Source organism: Neoarius graeffei, chromosome 27, assembly GCF_027579695.1.
Source record: "Neoarius graeffei isolate fNeoGra1 chromosome 27, fNeoGra1.pri, whole genome shotgun sequence".
NCBI classification, from domain to species: domain Eukaryota; kingdom Metazoa; phylum Chordata; class Actinopteri; order Siluriformes; family Ariidae; genus Neoarius; species Neoarius graeffei.
Window position 1 is genome coordinate 22,562,827 of NC_083595.1, and position 24,649 is coordinate 22,587,475.

Consider the following 24,649-nt stretch of genomic DNA (forward strand, 5'->3'; position numbering starts at 1 on the left):
AAAAAAATAAAGAACATTTAAACATCTCCATAAAAAGTGCATTGTTAATTATGTTAAACGATGATTCTGTCTTCTGTGTGTTTCGTGCGCGCGGCTCTGAGACCAAGAACACAAAAACGAATGAGCGCACGACTCGGGGGAGGAACGCAGTGCAGGAGACACAGGGTTTCCATGGTAACCATCAGTGCACTTTCATGAAGCTGTTAAATTTACATTTTCGAAGCAGTGCAGTTGTAACCTACCTTGTCTGAGATTTTAAAAATAAAATCATTCGATAAGCCAAAGCAATAGAGTGGAAAGTTTAAACTTATGTTTGCCTTGGATAACTTTGCCGAAAATATGGTGTAGACTGATTTTTTTTCCCAGAATTTTTTTTTTTTTTTTTGTGTAGGTGTAACGGATGCCAGATTGCTAATGTATCTTAGGTACATAGGCTACATGGTTAAGGTATCTTTTGTCCTCACTGCTTGGGCCAGATCAAACCATTAAACAAGCTTAAATTATTCTTACTCTTGCCACATACATGATTTTTTTTTCAAAAGTGATGATATTCAGTTCAAACACCATTAAAAGTAATTTCAGGAATAGATCTCTTGTATGACGTGTAATTCACCCCTCTCATTTAAATATGTCGAAAAAATTTTTCAGTGCGCGTATTGCGCATCACAGACCTCGGTGATTTTAAAATGCTGCTCCGGCCCTGCTCATCTCTGCCCCTTTTTTCCTGAACAGCAGGGTTCGAAACTCCAGCTATATGCCGCCACATCGTGCGCTCGCCAGCCGTCAGCAACTTTGTTGCTTCGTTCATTGACCACAAGTTACCGTATCACTGATTTTATCTGAGACACTAACAAACGGTCTAAATAATTCTACAACCCCGATTCCAAAAAAGTTGGGACAAAAGTACAAATTGTAAATAAAAATGGAATGCAATGATTTACAAATCTCAAAAACTGATATTGTATTCACAATAGAACATAGACAACATATCAAACGTCGAAAGGGAGACATTTTGAAATTTCATGCCAAATATTGGCTCATTTGAAATTTCATGACAGCAACACATCTCAAAAAAGTTGGGACAGGGGCAATAAGAGGCTGGAAAAGTTAAAGGTACAAAAAAGGAACAGCTGGAGGACCAAATTGCAACTCATTAGGTCAACTGGCAATAGGTCATTAACATGACTGGGTATAAAAAGAGCATCTTGGAGTGGCAGCGGCTCTCAGAAGTAAAGATGGGAAGAGGATCATCAATCCCCCTAATTCTGCGCCGACAAATAGTGGAGCAATATCAGAAAGGAGTTTGACAGTGTAAAACTGCAAAGAGTTTGAACATATCATCTACAGTGCATAACATCATCAAAAGATTCAGAGAATCTGGAAGAATCTCTGTGCGTAAGGGTCAAGGCTGGAAAACCATACTGGGTGCCCGTGATCTTCGGGCCCTTAGACGGCACTGCATCACATACAGGTATGCTTCTGTATTGGAAATCACAAAATGGGCTCAGGAATATTTCCAGAGAACATTATCTGTGAACACAATTCACCATGCCATCCGCCATTGCCAGCTAAAACTCTATAGTTCAAAGAAGAAGCCATATCTAAACATGATCCAGAAGCGCAGACGTCTTCCCTGGGCCAAGGCTCATTTAAAATGGACTGTGGCAAAGTGGAAAACTGTTCTGTGGTCAGATGAATCAAAATTTGAAGTTCTTTATGGAAATCAGGGACGCCGTGTCATTCAGACTAAAGAGGAGAAGGACGACCCGAGTTGTTATCAGCGCTCAGTTCAGAAGCCTGCATCTCTGATGGTATGGGGTTGCATTAGTGCGTGTGGCATGGGCAGCTTACACATCTGGAAAGACACCATCAATGCTGAAAGGTATATCCAGGTTCTAGAGCAACATATGCTCCCATCCAGACGACATGTCTTTCAGGGAAGACCTTGCATTTTCCAACATGACAATGCCAAACCATATACTGCATCAATTACAGCATCATGGCTGCGTAGAAGAAGGGTCCGGGTACTGAACTGGCCAGCCTGCAGTCCAGACCTTTCACCCATAGAAAACATTTGGTGCATCATAAAACTGAAGATACGACAAAAAAAGACCTAAGACAGTTGAGCAACTAGAATCCTACATTAGACAAGAATGGGTTAACATTCCTATCCCTAAACTTGAGCAAATTGTTTCGTCAGTCCCCAGACATTTACAGACTGTTGTAAAGAGAAAAGGGGATGTCTCACAGTGGTAAAAATGGCCTTGTCCCAACTTTTTTGAGATGTGTTGTTGTTGTGAAATTTAAAAAAATCACCTAATTTTTCTCTTTAAATGATACATTTTCTCAGTTTAAACATTTGATATGTCATCTATGTTCTATTCTGAAGAAAATATGGAATTTTGAAACTTCCACATCATTGCATTCCGTTTTTATTTACAATTTGTACTTTGTCCCAACGTTTTTGGAACCAGGGTTGTAACATGTTGTGTCACAATGTTTATGCAGGTGCTCATGGGAGTTGTAGGCGCATAATATCACATTGCAATGCGTTTATTATATCAGATGCCTTCAGAGAAAACTACAATTAAAATATATCATCATACCACAGAATAAACCACCCGCCAAAGTGACTAGTGGGACTAAAAGTCATTACCCGCATTTGGCGGGCGCTAATATAAAGCCCTGAGATATAGATTTTTTTTATATTTATATATATATATAAAAAAAAGCTGGATAGTACAGTGGTAATGCTCACTGACTACGACGCAGGAGATCGGGGTTCGAATCCCGGTCGGGGCAAAACATCATCCAGTAAGGGTCCTTAGGCAAGACCCCTCATGATATATCAGCCTACCTCAGGAATGAGTAAAGACATAACTGATAGAGCCATACCGGCTCAGACGTCGCCCAGGTCAACAGGGTCTGCGTCAGTTGCTAGGGAACCAGGGCAAACTGATGAGAAATGGGCTACTGGAACAAGACATCGATGGACGAGGACAGAAAATACGGATTTGCTGGAATGCTACTATACATAGAGAGGGGATACATGCAGCGAATGTGGGACCATTGGATACTTCGAAACCCACAATCAAGGCTAACAAAGAAACAGCTATTAGCCCAGTGTTCCAACATCCGTAATCGAAATCTACTACCACAACTAGAGATTAATGAAATACAACAACGATGCTACTGGGGGAGCCAGGAAGACAGGTCAGCGGGGAGATGTCATCATTCCCACAACCAGAGATTGGGTACCAAGCCCCAACAGCTAACAGCCTCAACACAAGAGCTGCTGACCTGAGAAGGAAGATCGTGACCCAACTGGAAACCTGGAGCCCCCGACGAATACCGAAGCCGAGTTGGTCACTGAGACCAACAAGCTGATACACAGTACAGCAACAGTAATCATGGAGATGCTTGGACAGAAGGTGGGCTCGGGACATAAACAGTATCCACCATGGAAGAGACGATTAGAGGCCAAGATAAAGGCAGCACGGAGAGAAGTTAGCCAGCTAGCTGAACTACAGAAAGGGAACATGGTGAATAAAGGGGCACCCAGGAAGTACAACTCACTCTCCATACCAGAGGCACTCGAAACTGCCAAACAGCGACTAACAGCTCTGGCCACCCGGTTGAAGAGATACACTAAGGAGGGAGAGGCCAGGAGAATAAACAAGCTGTTCTCCACTGAACCAGCCAAGGTTCAGTGGCAGGGGAACAACAACAACAACCGGTCAGACGCACCAAGAGCTGAGGTGGAAAAATACTGGAAAGACATTTGGGAAAGAAAGGCATCACACAACACCGATACCCAATGGTTAGTGGACCTAAGAGCTGACCACAGCAACCTCCCAGAACAAGAACCAGTAACCATCTCAATGGCAGACGTCCAAGAAAGAGTGTCAAAGATGAAGAGCTGGACAGCACCAGGCCCCGATATGATCCATATGTACTGGCTGAAGAAGCTAACTGCACTCCATGAACGCCTAGCAGCACAGATGAACCAGCTGCTGAGGGATGAACCAGCTGCTGAGGGATGGGACCCACCCAGAATGGCTAACCCAAGGCAGGACAGTCCTAATCATGAAGGACCCCCAGAAGGGACCCATCCCATCCAACTACTGGCCAATTACCTGTCTCTGCACAACATGGAAGGCCCTGTCAGGCATCATTGCGGCAAAAATGAGTAAGCATGTGGCTCAATACATGAGCGAGGCACAGAAAGGAATTGGCAGTAACACCAGAGGAGCCAAGCACCAGCTACTGGTCAATAGAACAGTCGCCCGAGACTGTAAGAAGAGACAGACCAACCTGTGCACTGCCTGGATTGACTACAAGAAAGCCTACGACTCAATGCCACACACATGGATACTGGAATGTCTGGAACTGTATAAGATCAACAGGAACCTAAGGACCTTCATCCAGAACTCAATGGAAATGTGGAAGACAACCCTAGAGGCCAACTCAAAACCCATTGCCCAAGTCAACATCAAGTGCGGCATATACCAAGGAGATGCGCTATCACCACTGCTGTTCTGCATAGGCCTGAACCCCCTCAGTCGGATCATCACGAAGAGAGGCTACGGGTACCGATTCCGTAGTGGGGCAACAATCAGCCACCTGCTCTACATGGATGACATCAAGCTGTATGCCAGGAACGAGCGAGAAATAGACTCGCTGATCCACACCACCCGGATCTACAGCGATGACATAGGGATGTCATTCGGATTGGACAAGTGTGGCCGGATGGTCTCAAAGAGAGGCAAGATGATCCGGACTGAGGGGATTGGCCTACCAGAGGGCAACATCGGTGATATCCAAGACAGCTACAAGTACCTTGGCATCCCACAGGCTAATGGAAACCATGAAGAGGCCACAAGGAAGTCAACCACAGCCAAATACCTCCAGAGAGTAAGGCAGGTCCTGAAAAGTCAGCTGAATGGTAAGAACAAGGTCCGAGCCATCAACATGTATGCACTACCAGTCATCAGATACCCAGCTGGCATCGTAAACTGGCCAAAGGAAGAGATAGAAGCCACAGATATCAAGACTAGAAAGCTCCTCACCATGCATGGAGGGTTCCACCCCAAGTCCAGCACCCTGAGACTATACACTAAGCGGAAAGAGGGAGGCCGAGGGCTAGTGAGCATCAAGACCACGGTCCAGGATGAAACATCGAAAATCCGAGAATACATCAGAAAGATGGCCCCAAAGGATGAACTGCTAAGTGAATGTCTCAGGCAGCAGAGCCCTGATGAAAGTGCAGAGGAGGAGGAGGAACAGACAACCTGGAGGGACAAACCCCTACATAGCATGTACCACCGTCAGATAGAGGAAGTAGCTGATATCAAGAAATCCTAGCAGTGGCTGGATAATGCAGGACTGACAGACAGCACAGAGGCACTAATCATGGCAGCACAAGAACAGGCCATAAGCACAAAAGCCATAGAGGCCAGGATCTACCAGAGTAGATCAGACCCAAGATGCAGACTGTGCAAAGAAGCCCCTGAAACAGTCCAGCACATAGTAGCAGGGTGTAAGATGCTAGCTGGATCAGCGTACATGGAGAGGCACAAACAAGTGGCTGGGATAGTATACAGGAACATCTGCAACCAGTATGGAATAGAAGTACCCAAGTCCCAATGGGCCATACCACAGAAGGTGGCTGAGAACAACAGGGCCAAGGTTCTGTGGGACTTCAGCTTCCAGACTGACAAACAGATCCTGGCTAACCAACCGGACATAGTGGTGGTGGACAAAGAGCAGAAGAGGGTGGTGGTGATAGATGTGGCGATCCCAGCTGACGCCAACATCAGGAAGAAGGAACATGAGAAACTTGAGAAGTATCAAGGGTTGAAAGAGCAGCTGGAACAGATGTGGAAGGTCAAGGGTTGCGTGGTCCCCATGGTAGTGGGGGCACTTGGGGCAGTAACCCCCAAACTGGGAGAGTGTCTCCAGCAAATCCCAGGAACAACATCTGAAGCCTCAGTCCAGAAGAGCGCAGTCCTAGGAACATCGAAGATACTGCGCAGAACCCTCAAACTCCCAGGCCTCTGGTAGAGGACCAGAGCTTGAGGATGACATGGATACCACCACAATCCCCGAACCCGGTGGTGGACACCAGAAGTAAGGGATGCCGTCAAGCTGAAGAAGGAGTCCTATTGGGCCATGTTAACCTCCAGGACTCCCGAGGCAGCTGACGGGTATCGGCAGGCCAGGCGTGCTGCAGCTCGGGCAGTTGCGGAGGCAAAAACTCGGAACTGGGAGGAGTTCGGGGAGGCCATGGAGAAGGACTATCGGTCGGCCTCGAAGAAATTCTGGCAAACCGTCCAGCGCCTCAGGAGGGGGAAGCAGTACTCTGCCAACACTGTTTACAGTGCGGGTGGGGAGCTGTTGACCTCGACAGGGGACATTGTCGGGCGGTGGAAGGAATACTTTGAGGATCTCCTCAATCCCACCGTCATGTCTTCCACTGAGGAGACTGAGGCTGATGACTCAGAGGTGGACTCGTCCATTACCCAAGCCGAAGTCACTGAGGTGGTTTGCAAGCTCCTCGGTGGCAAGGCACCAGGGGTGGATGAGATCCGCCCTGAGTATCTCAAGTCTCTGGATGTTGTGGGGCTGTCTTGGATGACACGCCTCTGCAACATCGCGTGGCGGTCAGGGACAGTGCCTCTGGAGTGGCAGACTGGGGTGGTGGTCCCTCTTTTTAAGAAAGGGGACCGGAGAGTGTGCTCCAATTATAGGGGAATCACACTTCTCAGCCTCCCGAAGAAGGTTTACTCCAGGGTACTGGAGAGGAGAATTCGACCGATAGTCGAACCTCGGATCCAGGAGGAACAATGCGGTTTTCGTCCTGGTCGCGGAACACTGGACCAGCTCTATACCCTTCGTAGGGTGCTCGAGGGTTCATGGGAGTTTGCCCAACCAGTCCACATGTGCTTTGTGGATCTGGAGAAGGCATTCGACCGTGTCCCCCGTAGTATTCTGTGGGGGTGCTTCGGGAGTATGGGGTTCGGGGCTCTTTGCTAAGGGCTGTCCGGTCCCTGTACGAACGGAGCAGGAGTCTGGTTCGCATTGCCGGCAGTAAGTCAGACCTGTTCCCAGTGCATGTTGGACTCCGGCAGGGCTGCCCTTTGTCACCGGTTCTGTTCATAATTTTTATGGACAGAATTTCTAGGTGCAGCCAGGGGCCAGAAGGAATCCTGTTTGGGAACCACAGGATTTCATCTCTGCTTTTTGCGGATGATGTTGTCCTGTTGGCTTCTTCAAACCAGGACCTTCAGCATGCACTGGGGCGGTTTGCAGTCGAGTGTGAAGCGGCTGGGATGAGAATCAGCACCTCCAAGTCCAAGGCCATGGTTCTCGACCGGAAAAGGGTGGCTTGCCCTCTCCACGTTGGTGGAGAAGTTCTGCCTCAAGTGGAGGAGTTTAAGTATCTCGGGATCTTGTTCACGAGTGAGGGAAGGATGGAGCGTGAGATCGACAGGCGGATCGGTGCAGCCTCCGCAGTGATGCGGTCGCTTTACCGGTCCGTCGTGGTGAAGAAGGAGCTGAGCCAAAAGGCGAAGCTCTCAATTTACCGGTCGATCTACGTTCCGACTCTCACCTATGGTCATGAGCTTTGGGTAATGACCGAAAGGACAAGATCGCGGATACAAGCGGCCGAAATGAGTTTCCTTCGCAGGGTGGCTGGGCGCTCCCTTAGAGATAGAGTGAGAAGCACAGTCACTCGGGAGGAGCTCGGAGTAGAGCCGCTGCTGCTCCACATCGAGAGGAATCAGCTGAGGTGGCTCGGGCATCTTTTTCGGATGCCTCCTGGACACCTCCCTCGGGAGGTGTTCCAGGCATGTCCCCCCGGGAGGAGGCCCCGGGGAAGACCCAGGACACGCTGGAGGGACTATGTCTCTCGGCTGGCCTGGGAACGCCTCGGTGTTCTTCCCGAGGAGCTGGCCGAGGTGTCTGGGGAAAGGGAAGTTTGGGCTTCCCTGCTTAGACTGCTGCCTCCGCGACCCGGTCCCGGATAAAGCGGAAGAAGACGAGACGATATATATGAGTATGGCATGCTGTTCAGGAAATTAATCTTTGAATATATGGAATGAAACTCTGAATATATGGAATGAATCCCCGAATATATTGAATGAAACTCTGAATATATGGAATGAAACTTGGCTGACGTCATGAAGGCACTGCCGCCGTCCTGCAGCAAAAATGAGTCAGTCGGCTCGGGATTTGGTTGCGGCTATTTTAAACAATAAAGACATTGTTAACACTCCGGCGAATGCTTGTGGTTTTATTAGTGTTTACTTCTTTTATGTGCAACGAAGCTACGATAACAAAGTCATTTCCCTCGTGGATCATATTTGTATAACGGTATTTTCTGTATATAAAACTAATTTGTAAATTTTGTTTGTCAAGTTTTACAGCGTTTCTCAATATACTCTAATACTCTCCTCTGAGTCAGAGTTTTTCTTGGGACCTGTTGTCAGTCTGCCGAGCTGTGGGAGCGGGGGCAGAATACAAAGTTACATTCCATATTTTCAAGGTTTCATTCAATATATTCAAAGTTACATTCAATATATTCGGGGATTCATTCCATATATTCAGAGTTTCATTCAATATATTCGGGGATTCATTCTATATTCAAAGTTTCATTCAATATATTCGGGGATTCATTCAATATATTCCAAGTTTCTCATCTCATCTCATTATCTCTAGCCGCTTTATCCTTCTACAGGGTCGCAGGCAAGCTGGACCCTATCCCAGCTGACTACGGGCGAAAGGCGGGGTACGCCCTGGACAAGTCGCCAGGTCTGACACATAGACACAGACAACCATTCACACTCACATTCACACCTACGGTCAATTTAGAGTCACCAGTTAACCTAACCTGCATGTCTTTGGACTGTGGGGGAAACCGGAGCACCCGGAGGAAACCCACGCGGACACGGGGAGAACATGCAAACTCCACACAGAAAGGCCCTCGCCGGCCCCGGGGCTCGAACCCAGGACCTTCTTGCTGTGAGGCGACAGCGCTAACCACTACACCACCGTGCCGCCTATTCGGGGATTCATTCCATATATTCAACGTTTCATTCAATATATTCGGGGATTCATTCCATATATTCAAAGTTTCATTCAATATATTCGGGGATTCATTCCATATATTCAAAGATTAATTTCCTGAACTGAACGGCATGCCTTTATTTATAGATAGATAGATAGATAGATAGATAGATAGATAGATAGATAGATAGATAGATAGATACTGTGTGTATACACACACACACACATATATAAAATATATATATATATACACACACACACACATATATATATATATATATATATATGTGTGTGTGTATATATGTGTGTATATATATATATATATATATATATATATATATATATATATATATATATATATATATATATACACACATACACACACACACGTACGTATACACATACATATACACACACACATATATACATATATACATATTATATATAGATGCGCTATCACCACTGCTGTTCTGCATAGGCCTGAACCCCCTCAGTCGGATCATCACGAAGAGCGGCTACGGGTACCGATTCCGTAGTGGGGCAACAATCAGCCACCTGCTCTACATAGATGACATCAAGCTGTATGCCAGGAATGAGCGAGAAATAGACTCGCTGATCCACACCACCCGGATCTGCAGCGATGACATAGGGATGTCATTCGGATTGGACAAGTGTGGCCGGATGGTCTCAAAGAGAGGCAAGATGATCCGGACTGAGGGGATTGACCTACCAGAGGGGAACATAGGTGATATCCAAGACAGCTACAAGTACCTTGGCATCCCACAGGCTAATGGAAACCATGAAGAAGCCACAAGGAAGTCAACCACAGCCAAATACCTCCAGAGAGTAAGGCAGGTCCTGAAAAGTCAGCTGAATGGTAAGAACAAGGTCCGAGCCATCAACATGTACGCACTACCAGTCATCAGATACCCCGCTGGTATCGTAAACTGGCCAAAGGAGGAGATAGAAGCCACAGATATCAAGACTCGAAAGCTCCTCACCATGCATGGAGGGTTCCACCCCAAGTCCAGCACCCTGAGACTATACACTAAGCGGAAAGAGGGAGGCCGAGGGCTAGTGAGCATCAAGACCACGGTCCAGGATGAAACATCGAAAATCCGAGAATACATCAGAAAGATGGCCCCAAAGGATGAACTGCTAAGTGAATGTCTCAGGCAGCAGAACCCTGATGAGAGTGCAGAGGAGGAGGAGGAACAGACAACCTGGAGGGACAAACCCCTACATGGCATGTACCACCGTCAGATAGAGGAAGTGGCTGATATCAAGAAATCCTACCAGTGGCTGGATAATGCAGGACTGACAGACAGCACAGAGGCACTAATCATGGCAGCACAAGAACAGGCCATAAGCACAAGAGCCATAGAGACCAGGATCTACCAGAGTAGATCAGACCCAAGATGCAGACTGTGCAAAGAAGCCCCTGAAACAGTCCAGCACATAGTAGCAGGGTGTAAGATGCTAGCTGGATCAGCGTACATGGAGAGGCACAACCAAGTGGCTGGGATAGTATACAGGAACATCTGCAACCAGTATGGAATAGAAGTACCCAAGTCCCAATGGGCCATACCACAGAAGGTGGCTGAGAACAACAGGGCCAAGGTTCTGTGGGACTTCAGCTTCCAAACTGACAAACAGATCCTGGCTAACCAACCGGACATAGTGGTGGTGGACAAAGAGCAGAAGAGGGTGGTGGTGATAGATGTGGCGATCCCAGCTGACGCCAACATCAGGAAGAAGGAACATGAGAAACTTGAGAAGTATCAAGGGTTGAAAGAGCAGCTGGAACGGATGTGGAAGGTCAAGGGTTGCGTGGTCCCCGTGGTAGTGGGGGCACTTGGGGCAGTAACCCCCAAACTGGGAGAGTGGCTCCAGCAAATCCCAGGAACAACATCTGAAGCCTCAGTCCAGAAGAGCGCAGTCCTAGGAACATCGAAGATACTGCGCAGAACCCTCAAACTCCCAGGCCTCTGGTAGAGGACCCGAGCTTGAGGATGACATGGATACCACCCCCCCGCCGGGGGTGAGAAGGAGATTTTTTACACATATATATACACACACACACACACACACACATATATATATATATATATATATATATATATATATATATATATATATATATATATATGTGTGTGTGTGTGTGTGTGTGTGTGTGTGTGTGTATATATATTAATATATATATATGTTTATATATATGTGTGTGTGTATATATATATATATATATATATATATATATATATATATATATATATATACACACACACACACACACACACATATATAAACATTATATATATATATATATATATATATATATATATATATATATATATACACACACATACACACAATTTTATATATATATATATATATATATATATGTGTATGTGTGTATGTATGTATGTGTGTATATATATATATATATATATATATATATATATATATATATATATACACACACACACACACACACACACTGTGTTTTTTCATTAATTGTGCGGTGGTCTCTTGTATGAATGAATGCCCCGTGAGCCGGTTTTGGTGAAAAAAAAAAAAAAAATGCTGTGGTTCTCCTGTTTCAGGCTGTTATAGTTTGGTGGAGGAGTGGGTGGTGGGAGAACGATAGGATTTCAGCTCTTACTCCTTAATATTCATGACATGTAAACGTGTTACCTCTGATTGGCTAACAGCACTGTGACGCTACCTCCAGTGGGTCAGAACAAGCGGATGTGGGTGTCTTTGTAAAAACTGTTTTGACTGGCTATTATGGTCTCGACATCGATGTTTTGACCAATAACAATGTAGATAACACGAATTTTACATCACATTCAACGAGATTTAAACGAGACTCAAGATGGCGACTTACAAATAATGTGTAAACATCGTTGGAGTTGTTAAAGTTTGAACAGCATGAAGGAACATACCCCAGCCCCCCGAAATTAATTAAAAAAAAATTCTCAACGGATTTGGCATAATATAAAAAGGTCGTTTTTTACTCAGAAAAAGCGGAAATCCGCCAAAAAGTGGAAAACTCTCATCCCTGCCTAGCTTGTGACCATGTCATGCATGTTAACGTGGAGAATATGAACGTGCTATTTTGTAACAAAAACCTTTGAACAAAAAGTTCATGTTTTACTTACAGCTTGTGAGCTGGTGGTTGATCGTCTTGACGGTACAGATCCAAGTATTAAAAACAACCTCGAAGCAAAACCACTACTGAAGGCACCGAAGTTTGAAAAGTCACTGTGGTTGAAATGATCAGAACAGTACTAACGTTGCATTATACTTCGCTGGTGGTGTTCCAAAGATAAATTCCAACCATTTCTTCTTCAGCTCTATCTTGCAACGTTGCTCCGCTTAGGTTTCATTTCTGTCGGCGGCTCCAGCCCGACTTTGGACGCTCGTAACTCGGGCAGGGGAGGTCCCAGCCTCCCCAAACTTGGCAGCCAGAGACCTCTGCCCTCTCCCCAACGAACCAGTGCTGCCAGGATGGGCTAGCCCCGCGCCTCAGGACATAATTCACCCCGAGGCGAGCCACGGCGCTCCGCTTAGGTTTCGTTTCTGTTGGCGACTCCAGCCCGACTTTGAACGCTCGTAACTCGCGCAGGGGAGGTCCCAGCCTCCCCAAACATGCAACGTTGATGTGTTACTGTCACAAATAACACAGGCACGAACTTGTTCAGACATGTTTTCAACTTGCTGCTAGGTCCTCTTCGTTAGCTACTGACGAGATGGGCTCTGCTATCTCTCCTCGCGCTTAAATCCGAACTTTATTCCCATGGGCGGTCGCAAGCCAAGGTGGGCGAGGCCATGAATACTAATTTTCGAAGTGACGCAAGTTCGTAGGGCTTTTTCAGATTCGCTCGTTTTTCCGACTATTTTCTTTCATAAGCTAATACGTTATGTATTATGAGTATTAGGAGGAGTAGAATTACATTTTCACATGCAGCATGCATATGCAACTCGGAGTGAACTATGGTATTTCAAAAAGAGCCAGTATTAAACGTTTTTGGTGGAAGGGCACCTTTAAAAATCGTATCGTAGCCAAGGCCTACCCTGCTCTGACGTTTGCTGATAAGTCCTTTGTCATTTCTCCTTCTCGTACGCTTTATCGGCGGCCTTTTTCTCCTCTCCAGACCGAGGTCGCTTTGTCCCCGTCTCTGGCGGTTTCTGTACACCTTTCAGAAAATTCCACATCGCAACGTAGCTTTGGCAGATGTAGATGTAAACAAACAACAAAAACATGTTGAAATGGGCGATAATGTGGCCACATCTATTGAATTTGATAACGTGATTACCGTGATTGTGGCAGGATAGCCACAGCAGCGGAGAAGACGGAGGAGACCAAATAGTTTTCAATGAAAAGGCTTTGTTTATCATTTCTTTTTCTCTTTTTTTACAAATGTGTAAATATTTACAATGACAAGCATGCATGAAAAAATATACAAAAACAAAAACTGTACAAAACGAAAATAAACAAGCATAAATAGCCAGGCTAAGTCCTCAGACCCTGAACTACTATCAAGAGCAACTTCAATTAAAGCCGCAAGCGGCCTCGACGGGCCCTCGCGCCAGCGGTCAAGGGGGGCGGGGGCATGCGTCCCCGCGAAATACCTTCCACAGCTTCTTTGGCAAGAGACATTACTCCCACAATGGTGACAAAGCACAGAATTGGACACAGAGTACACGGTGCGCTGAGATGTTGTCATGGACAGAACATTTTATGCCATGGCTTCCCAACCAAATTAATGTATTTACCTCATCAGTCACCAAGCTATAGCTACATAGGATTGTCTTCTGTTAGACATCTATTAGTCTGTATGTAACGCTACAACACTTGCTCCCGACTGCCTTCCCATTCCCCACAAGTCATGTGTGTTTAAGGCAACCAAAACAACATACTCCTGGTGCCTCATGATTGTAAACACCTCTCCTGCAACTGCTACAGTGCAATGAGCGCCCCCAGTGGTCCACAAGTCATGTGTGTTTAAGGCAACCAAAACAACATACTCCTGGTGCCTCATGATTGTAAACACCTCTCCTGCAACTGCTACAGCGCAATGAGCGCCCCCAGTGGTGAAAGTTCACCAAATTTGGTATACATGTCAAGGGACCTATGAAGAGTTGTTTTGTAAAGTTTGATCAAGTTTGACCAATCAGAAGCCGAGATATAAATTGTTGCCTGAAAACAGCGCCCCCAGTGGCAGAAGTTCACAAAATTTGGCACATATGTCAGGTGACCTGTTAAGAGTGTGCGTATCAAGGTTGATCAAGATTGAGAAAATAGAAGATGAGATATTGATTTTTGAAGAATAAATTTTTTGGTTTCTCCCATGTCAGTAGGTGGCGCTATGCTACAACACTTGCTCCCGACTGCCTACCCATTCCCCACAAGTCATGTGTGTTTAAGGCAACCAAAACAACATACTCCTGGTGCCTCATGATTGTAAACACCTCTCCTGCAACTGCTACAGCGCAATGAGCGCCCCCAGTGGTGAAAGTTCACCAAATTTGGTATACATGTCAAGGGACCTATGAAGAGTTGTTTTGTAAAGTTTGATCAAGTTTGACCAATCAGAAGCCGAGATATAAATTGTTGCCTGAAAACAGCGCCCCCAGTGGCAAAAGTTCACAAAATTTGGCACATATGTCAGGTGACCTGTTAAGAGTGTGTGTATCAAGTTTGATCAAGAATGAGAAAATAGAAGATGAGATATTGATTTTTGAAGAATAAATTTTTTGGTTTCTCCCATGTCAGTAGGTGGCGCTATGCTGCACATGAGCGATTATGAGTTGGAAAAATAAGTGTCTACAACAGCAACGTACTACCACAAGGTAGTGGTGTGAAGGAGAAGCATTATGGAATTATTTACCAAAAACCTGTTTTGGAGCAATTGCGTTGGCCAAAAACAGCGCCCCCCATGGACGAAAATTCCCAAAATGAGGTGTACATGACATGGGAGGTAGTAAGAGGGTGGCCGTGAAGTTTGACCAAATTTGAGGAAAGATTGGATTTTTTGCCCAAAAATAGCGCCCCCAGTGGCGAAATATCACAGAAATTGGGTAACATGTCAGATGCCCAATGAGTGATTTGTGTGTGAAGTATGAGCAGTTTTGAGCAATTTGAAGATATGTTATGAATTTTTAAGCATGTAAAATTTTGCATTGAAAATTGATTGACGTATAACTTCTGAACGGTTTATTCTACGTGAAACGTATTTAGGACCTTTTGTCAGCCATGTCTGTAGATGATGTGTATCAATTTTGGTGACATTCCTATGAACGGTCTAGGAGGAGTTGCGCCGTTTTCGTGGCCATGCATTTCGCACAAAAGTGAAATTACCTTACTTCCTGTTGGGCGTGGCTAATGCATTGGCATTACATTTTTGTCCGGCTTAGTGAGATACATATGCGTACCAAATGGCATGCCACTACTACAAACTACATGGCAACCAGGCACCTTAATGCGGGAGGCAAAAATCACAATGAGTTAGGGGGCGCTATAGAGGCCCTGAGGCCCGCCTGGATCTGGGCTTCTGGTTCTCAGTAGCGGTGGGAGTCTAAGAAAAAGGAGCCAAATCTCGTGCGATGTCGACCATGGCAAGCGCCCCAAAAAGGGTCTTGTAAAGAGTTTGCTTGCCAAGTTTGACAAATCAGAAGCTGCAATATCTTTTCTGCCATAATCCGCACCCCCAGGGGCGAAAGTGCACAAAATTTGGCGTACATGTCAGGTGAGCTATGAAGAGTTTGCGTATGAAGTTTGGTGACAATTGAGTAAACAGAAGATGAGATATAGATTTTTGAAGAATAAATTTTTTGGTTTTTCCCATGTCAGTAGGTGGCGCTATGCTGTACATGAGTGATTATGAAGTGGAAAAATAAGTGTCCACAACAGCAACGCACTATCACAAGGTAGTGGTGTAAAGGAAAAGCATTATGGAATAATTTACCAAAAACCCGTTTTGGAGAAATTGCGTCGGCCAAAAACAGCGCCCCCCATGGACGAAAATTCCCAAAATGTGGTATACATGACATGGGAGGTAGTAAGAGGGTGGCCGTGAAGTTTGACCAAATTTGAGGAAAGATTGGATTTTTTGCCCAAAAATAGCGCCCCCAGTGGCGAAATATCACAGAAATTGGGTAACATGTCAGAAGCCCAATGAGTGATTAGGGTGTGAAGTATGAGCAGTGTTGAGCAATTAGAAGATTTGTTATGAATTTTTTAGCATGTAAAATTTTGAAGTGAAAATTGATTGACGTATAACTTCTGAACGGTTTATCCTACGTGAAACGTATTTAGTAACTTTTGTCAGCCATGTCTGTAGATGATGTGTATAAATTTTGGTGACATTCCTATGAACGGTCTAGGAGGAGTTGCGCCGTCTTCGTGGCCATGCATTTCACACAAAAGTGAAATTACCTCACTTCCTGTTGGGCGTGGCTAATGCATTGGCATTACATTTTTGTCCGGCTTAGTGAGATACATATGCATACCAAATGGCATGCCACTACTACAAATTATATGGCAACCAGGCACCTTAATGCGGGAGGCCAAAATCACAACGACTTAGGGGGCGCTATAGAGGCCCTGAGCCCCGGCCAAGTGTGGGCTTTTGGTTCTGAGTAGCGGTGGCAATTCTCGGAAGTGGCGCCAAATTTCGCGCGTTTTCGCCCATGGCAAGCGCCCCGAAAATGGCCCAACAGCGGAGAAAAATAAAGAAGAAGAATAATTAAAGCCGCAAGCGGCCTCGACGGGCCCTCGCGCCAGCGGCCAAGGGGGGCGGGGGCACGCGTCCCCGCGAAATACCTTCCACAGCTTCTGCGGCAAGAGACATTACTCCCACAATGGCGACAAAGCACAGAATTGGACACATGGCAACAATAGGGTCTCGCACTGTACGGTGCTCGGGGCCTAATAAAAATAATAATAATAATAATCCGTCAAAAACAACAGGGTCTCGCACTGTACGGTGCTCGGGCCCTAATAATAATAATAATAACTAGAAACTATATGCCAAGCAGGCACCTTAATGCGAGAGGCAAAAATCACAACACGTTAGGGGGCGCTATAGAGGCCCTGAGGCCCGCCTGGATCTGGGCCTCTGGTTCTCAGTAGCGGTGGCAGTCTAAGAAAAAGGAGCCAAATTTCGTGCGTTGTCGACCATGGCAAGCGCCCCAATAAGGGTCTTGAAAAGAGTTTGCTTGCCAAGTTTGACAAATCAGAAGCTGCAATATCATTTTTGCCATAACCAGCACCCCCAGGGGCGAAAGTGCACAAAATTTGGCGTACATGTCAGGTGAGCTATGAAGAGTTTGCGTGTGAAGTTTGATGACAATTGAGAAAATAGAAGATGAGATATAGATTTTTGAAGAATAAATTTTTTGGATTTTCCCATGTCAGTAGGTGGCGCTATGCTGTACATGAGCGACTATGAGTTGGAAAAATAAGTGTCTACAACAGCAACGAACAATCACAAGGTAGTGGTGTGAAGGAAAAGCATTATGGAATTATTTACCAAAAACCCGTTTTGGAACAATTGCGGCGGCCAAAAACAGCGCCCCCCATGGACGAAAATTCCCAAAATGTGGTATACATGACATGGGAGGTAGTAAGAGGGTGGCCGTGAAGTTTGACCAAATTTGAGGAAAGATTGGAGTTTTTGCCCAAAAATAGCGCCCCCAGTGGCGAAACATCACAGAAATTGGGTAACATGTCAGAAGCCCAATGAGTGATTTGCTTGTGAAGTATGAGCAGTTTTGAGCAATTAGAAGATTTGTTATGAATTTTTAAGCATGTAAAATTCTGCATTGAAAATTGATTGACGTATAACTTCTGAACGGTTTATCCAACGTGAAACGTATTTAGCAACTTTTGTCAGCCCTGTCTGTAGATGATGTGAATCAATTTTGGTGACGTTCCTATGAACGGTCTAGGAGGAGTTGCGCCGTCTTCGTGGCCATGCATTTCGCACAAAAGTGAAATTACCTCACTTCCTGTGGGGCGTGGCTAATGCATTGGCATTACATTTTTGTCCAGCTTAGTGAGATACATATGCGTACCAAAGGGCATGCCACTACTACAAACTACATGGCAACCAGGCACCTTAATGCGAGAGGCAAAAATCACAACACGTTAGGGGGCGCTACAGAGGCCCCAAGGCCCCACTGGATCTGGGCTTCTGGTTCTCAGTAGCGGTGGCAGTCCAAGAAAAAGGGGCAAATTTTCGAGCATTGTCGACCATGGCAAGTGCCCCAACAAGGGCCTTGAAAAGAGTTTGCTTGCCAAGTTTGACAAATCAGAAGCTGCAATATCATTTCTGCCATAACCAGCACCCCCAGTGGCGAAAGTGCACAAAATTTGGCGTATTTGTCAGGTGAGCTATGAAGAGTTTGCGTATGAAGTTTGATGACAATTGAGTAAATAGAAGATGAGATATAGATTTTTGAAGAATAAATTTTTTGGTGTTTCCCATGTCAGTAGGTGGCGCTATGCTGTACATGAGCGATTATGAGTTGGAAAAATAAGTGTCTACAACAGCAACGTACTATCACAAGGTAGTGGCGTGAAGGAAAAGCATTATGGAATTATTAACCAAAAACCCGTTTTGGAGCAATTGCGACGGCCAAAAACAGCGCCCCCCATGGACGAAAATTCCCAAAATGTGGTAAACATGACATGGGAGGTAGTAAGAGGGTGGCCGTGAAGTTTGACCAAATTTGAGGAAAGATTGGAATTTTTGCCCAAAAATAGCGCCCCCAGTGGCGAAATATCACAGAAATTGGGTAACATTTCAGAAGCCCAATGAGTGATTTGCGTGTGAAGTATGAGCAGTTTTGAGCAATCAGAAGATTTGTTATGAATTTTTAAGCATGTAAAATTTTGCATCGAAAATTCATTGACGTATAACTTCTGAACGGTTTATCCTACGTGAAACGTATTTAGTAACTTTTGTCAGCCATGTCTGTAGATGATGTGTCTCAATTTTGGAGACATTCCTATGAACGGTCTAGGAGGAGTTGCGCCGTCCTCATGGCCATGCATTTCGCACAAAAGTGAAATTACCTCACTTCCTGTTGGGCGTGGCTAATGCATTGGCATTACATTTTTGTCCGGCTTAGTGAGATACATATGCGTACCAAATGGCATGCCACTACTACAAACTACATGGCACCCAGGCACCTTAATGCGGGAGGCCAAAATCACAACGACTTAGGGGGCGCTATAGAGGCCCTGAGCCCCGGCCAAGTTTGGGCTTCTGGTTCTGAGTAGCGGTGGCAATTCTCGGAACTGATGCCAAATTTCGTGCGTTTTCGCCCATGGCAAGCGCCCCGAAAATGGCCCAACAGCGGAGAAAAATAAAGAAGAAGAAGAAGACGGAAGAAGAAGAAGAATAATAGTGAACTCTTACAAGAACAATAGGGCCTTCGCCCTATAGGGCTCGGGCCCTAATTAAAGCCGCAAGCGGCCTCGACGGGCCCTCGCGCCAGCGGCCAAGGGGGGCGGGGGCATGCGTCCCCGCGAAAAACCTTCCACAGCTTCTTCGGCAAGAGACATTACTCCCGCAATGGCGACAAAGCACAGAATTGGACACATGGCAACGATAGGGTCTCGCACTGTACGGTGCTCGGGCCCTAATAATAATAGCGCCCCAATAAGGGTCTTCTAAAGACTTTGCTTGCCAAGTTTGACAAATCAGAAGCTGCAATATCATTTCTGCCATAACCAGCACCCCCAGGGGCGAAAGTGCACAAAATTTGGCGTACATGTCAGGTGAGCTATGAAGAGTTTGCGTATGAAGTTTGATGACAATTGAGTAAATAGAAGATGAGATATAGATTTTTGAATAATAAATTTTGTGGTTTTTCCCATGTCAGTAGGTGGCGCTATGCTGTACATGAGCGAGTATGAGTTGGAAAAATAAGTGTCTACAACAGCAACGCACTATCACAAGGTAGTGGTGTGAAGGAAAAGCATTATGGAATTATTTACCAAAAACCCGTTTTGGAGCAATTGCGTCGGCCAAAAACAGCGCCCCCCATGGACGAAAATTCCCAAAATGTGGTATACATGACATGGGAGGTAGTAAGAGGGTGGCCGTGAAGTTTGACCAAATTTGAGGAAAGATTGGAATTTTTGCCCAAAAACAGCGCCCCCAGTGGCGAAATATCACAGAAATTGCGTAACATGTCAGAATCCCAATGCGTGATCTGCGTGTGAAGTATGAGCAGTTTTGAGCAAGTAGAAGATTTGTTATGAATTTTTAAGCATGTAAAAATTTGCATTGAAAATTGATTGACGTATAACTTCTGAACAGTTTATGCTACGTGAAACGTATTTAGTAACTTTTGTCAGCCATGTCTGTAGATGATGTGTATCAATTTTGGTGACATTCCTATGAACGGTCTAGGAGGAGTTGCGCCGTCTTCGTGGCCATGCATTTCGCACAAAAGTGAAATTACCTCACTTCCTGTTGGGCGTGGCTAATGCATTGGCATTACATTTTTGTCCGGCTTAGAGAGATACATATGCGTACCAAATGGCATGCCACTACTACAAACTACATGGCAACCAGGCACCTTAATGCGGGAGGCCAAAATCACAACGAGTTAGGGGGCGCTATAGAGGCCCTGAGGCCCGCCTGGATCTGGGCTTCTGGTTCTCAGTAGCGGTGGCAGTCTAAGAAAAAGGAGCCTAATTTCGTGCGTTGTCGACCATGGCAAGCGCCCCAATAAGGGTCTTGTAAAGAGTTTGCTTGGCAAGTTTGACAAATCAGAAGCTGCAATATCATTTTTGCCATAACCAGCACCCCCAGGGGCGAAAGTGCACAAAATTTGGCGTAGACGTCAGGTCAGCTATGAAGAGTTTGCGTATGAAGTTTGATGACAATTGAGTAAATAGAAGATGAGATATAGATTTTTGAAGAATAAATTTTTTGGTTTTTCCCATGTCAGTAGGTGGCGCTATGCTGTACATGAGCGATTATGAGTTGGAAAAATAAGTGTCTACAACAGCAACGTACTATCACAAGGTAGTGGTGTGAAGGAAAAGCATTATGGAATTATTTACCAAAAACCCGTTTTGGAGCAATAGCGTCGGCCAAAAACAGTGCCCCCCATGGACGAAAATTCCCAAAATGTGGTATACATGACATGGGAGGTAGTAAGAGGGTGGCCGTGAAGTTTGACCAAATTTGAGGAAAGACTGGAATTTTTGCCCAAAAATAGCGCCCCCAGTGGCGAAATATCACAGAAATTGGGTAACATGTCAGAAGCCCAATGAGTGATTTGCGTGTGAAGTATGAGCAGTTTTGAGCAATCAGAAGATTTGTTATGAATTTTTAAGCATGTAAAATTTTGCATCGAAAATTGATTGACGTATAACTTCTGAACGGTTTATCCTACGTGAAACGTATTTAGTAACTTTTGTCAGCCATGTCTGTAGATGATGTGTATCAATTTTGGTGACATTCCTATGAACGGTCTAGGAGGAGTTGCGCCGTCTTCGTGGCCATGCATTTCGCACAAAAGTGAAATTACCTCACTTCCTGTTGGGCGTGGCTAATGCATTGGCATTACATTTTTGTCTGGCTTAGTGAGATACATATGCATACCAAATGGCATGCCACTACTACAAACTACATGGCAACCAGGCACCTTAATGCGGGAGACCAAAATCACAACGACTTAGGGGGCGCTATAGAGGCCCTGAGCCCCGGCCAAGTTTGGGCTTTTGGTTCTGAGTAGCGGTGGCAATTCTCGGAACTGTTGCCAAATTTCGTGCGTTTTCGCCCATGGCAAGCGCCCCGAAAATGGCCTAACAGCGGAGAAAAATAAAGAAGAAGAAGAAGACGGAAGAATAATAATAGTGAACTCTTACAAGAACAATAGGGCCTTCGCCCATAGGGCTCGGGCCCTAATAAAGCCGCAAGCGGCCTCGACGGGCCCTCGCGCCAGCGGCCAAGGGGGGCGGGGGCATGCGTCCCTGCGAAATACCTTCCACAGCTTCTGCGGCAAGAGACATAACTCCCACAATGGCGACAAAGCACAGAATTGGACACATGGCAACAATAGGGTCTCGCACTTCGTGCGCCGGCGACCATGGCAAGCGCCTCAATAAGGGTCTTGAAAAGAGTTTGCTTGCCAAGTTTGACAAATCAGAAGCTGCAATATCATTTTTGCCATAATCAGCACCCCCAGTGGCGAAAGTGCACAAAATTTGGCGTATATGTCAGGTGAGCTATGAGGAGTATGCGTATGAAGTTTGATGACAATTGAGTAAATAGAAGATGAGATATAGGTTTTTGAAGAAAAAATTTTTTGGTTTTTCCCATGTCAGTAGGTGGCGCTATGCTGTACATGAGCGATTATGAGTTGGAAAAATAAGTGTCTACAACAGCAACGTACAATCACAAGGTAGTGGTGTGAAGGAAAAGCATTATGGAATTATTTACCAAAAACCCGTTTTGGAGCAATTGCGTGGGCCAAAAACAGTGCCCCCCATGGACGAAAATTCCCAAAATGTGGAATACATGACATGGGAGCTAGTAAGAGGGTGGCCGTGAAGTTTGACCAAATTTGAGGAAAGATTGGATTTTTTGCCCAAAAATAGCGCCCCCAGTGGCGAAACATCACAGAAATTGGGTCACATGTCAGAAGCCCAATGAGTGATTTGCGTGTGAAGTATGAGCAGTGTTGAGCAATTAGAAGATTTGTTATGAATTTTTAAGCATGTAAAAATCTGCATTGAAAAATGATTGACGTACAACTTCTGAACGGTGCACCCTACGTGAAACGTATTTAGCAACTTTTGTCAGCCATGTCTGTAGATGATGTGTATCAATTTTGGTGACGTTCCTATGAACTGTCTAGGAGGAGTTGCGCCGTCTTCCTGGCCATGCATTTCGCACAAAAGTGAAATTACCTCACTTCCTGTAGGGCGTGGCTAATGCATTGGCATGACATTTTTGTCCGGCTTGGTGAGATACATATGCGTACCAAAGGGCATGCCACCACTACAAACTACATGGCAACCAGGCACCTTAATGCGAGAGGCAAAAATCACAACACGTTAGGGGGCGCTATAGAGGCCCTGAGGCCCGCCTGGATCTGGGCTTCTGGTTCTCAGTAGCGGTGGCAGTCTAAGAAAAAGGAGCCAAATTTCGAGCGTTGTCGACCATGGCAAGCACCCCAATAAGGGTCTTGTAAAGAGTTTGCTTGCCAAGGTTGACAAATCAGAAGCTGCAATATCATTTCTGCCATAACCAGCACCCCCAGGGGCGAAAGTGCACAAAATTTGGCGTATATGTCAGGTGAGCTATGAAGAGTTTGCGTATGAAGTGTGACGAAAATTGAGAAAATAGAAGATGAGATATAGATTTTTGAAGAATAAATTTTTTGGTTTTTCCCATGTCAGTAGGTGGCGCTATGCTGTACATGAGCGACTATGAGTTGGAAAAATAAGTGTCTACAACAGCAACGTACTATCACAAGGTAGTGGTGTGAAGGAAAAGCATTATGGAATTATTAACCAAAAATCCCATTTTGGAGAAATTGCGTCGGCCAAAAACAGCGCCCCCCATGGACGAAAATTCCCAAAATGTGTTATACATGACATGGGAGGTAGTAAGAGGGTGGCCGTGAAGTTTGACCAAATTTGAGGAAAGATTGGATTTTTTGCCCAAAAATAGCGCCCCCAGTGGCGAAATATCACAGAAATTGGGTAACATGTCAGAAGCCCAATGAGTGATTAGCGTGTGAAGTATGAGCAGTTTTGAGCAATTAGAAGATTTGTTATGAATTTTTTAGCATGTAAAATTTTGAAGTGAAAATTGATTGACGTATAACTTCTGAACGGTTAATCCTACGTGAAACGTATTTAGTAACTTTTGTCAGCCATGTCTGTAGATGATGTATATCAATTTTGGTGACATTCCTATGAACGGTCTAGGAGGAGTTGCGCCGTCTTCGTGGCCATGCATTTCGCACAAAAGTGAAATTACCTCACTTCCTGTTGGGCGTGGCTAATGCATTGGCATTACATTTTTGTCCGGCTTAGTGAGGTACATATGCGTACCAAATGGCATGCCAGTACTACAAACTATATGGCAACCAGGCACCTTAATGCGGGAGGCCAAAATCACAACGACTTAGGGGGCGCTATAGAGGCCCTGAGCCCCGGCCAAGTTTGGGCTTTTGGTTCTGAGTAGCGGTGGCAATTCTCGGAAGTGGCGCCAAATTTCGTGCGTTTTCGCCCATGGCAAGCACCCCGAAAATGGCCCAACAGCGGAGAAAAATAAAGAAGAAGAAGAAGAAGACGGAAGAAGAAGAAGAAGACGGAAGAAGAAGACGGAATAATAATAATAGTGAACTCTTACAAGAACAATAGGGCCTTCGCCCATAGGGCTCGGGCCCTAATTAACAAGACATGTTCACTTCACCGCCAACCCTCACCTACTGAGGATCTTGGGCCTAATATAGAGCATTGCTAACTGTAGCCCCACCCACTGGATAGCCCCACTGTCAAAAATAATCAATTCACTAAACAACAAGATAATTATTA

General features: G+C 45.3%; 1 protein-coding gene across 1 annotated transcript in view; it reads right to left on the bottom strand.

Annotated features, from left to right (window-relative positions):
- The window catches only part of dgkza (diacylglycerol kinase, zeta a), a 502,369-nt gene that overhangs the window by 448,620 nt on the left and 29,100 nt on the right, over positions 1-24,649 (bottom strand). The window lies entirely within an intron of this gene.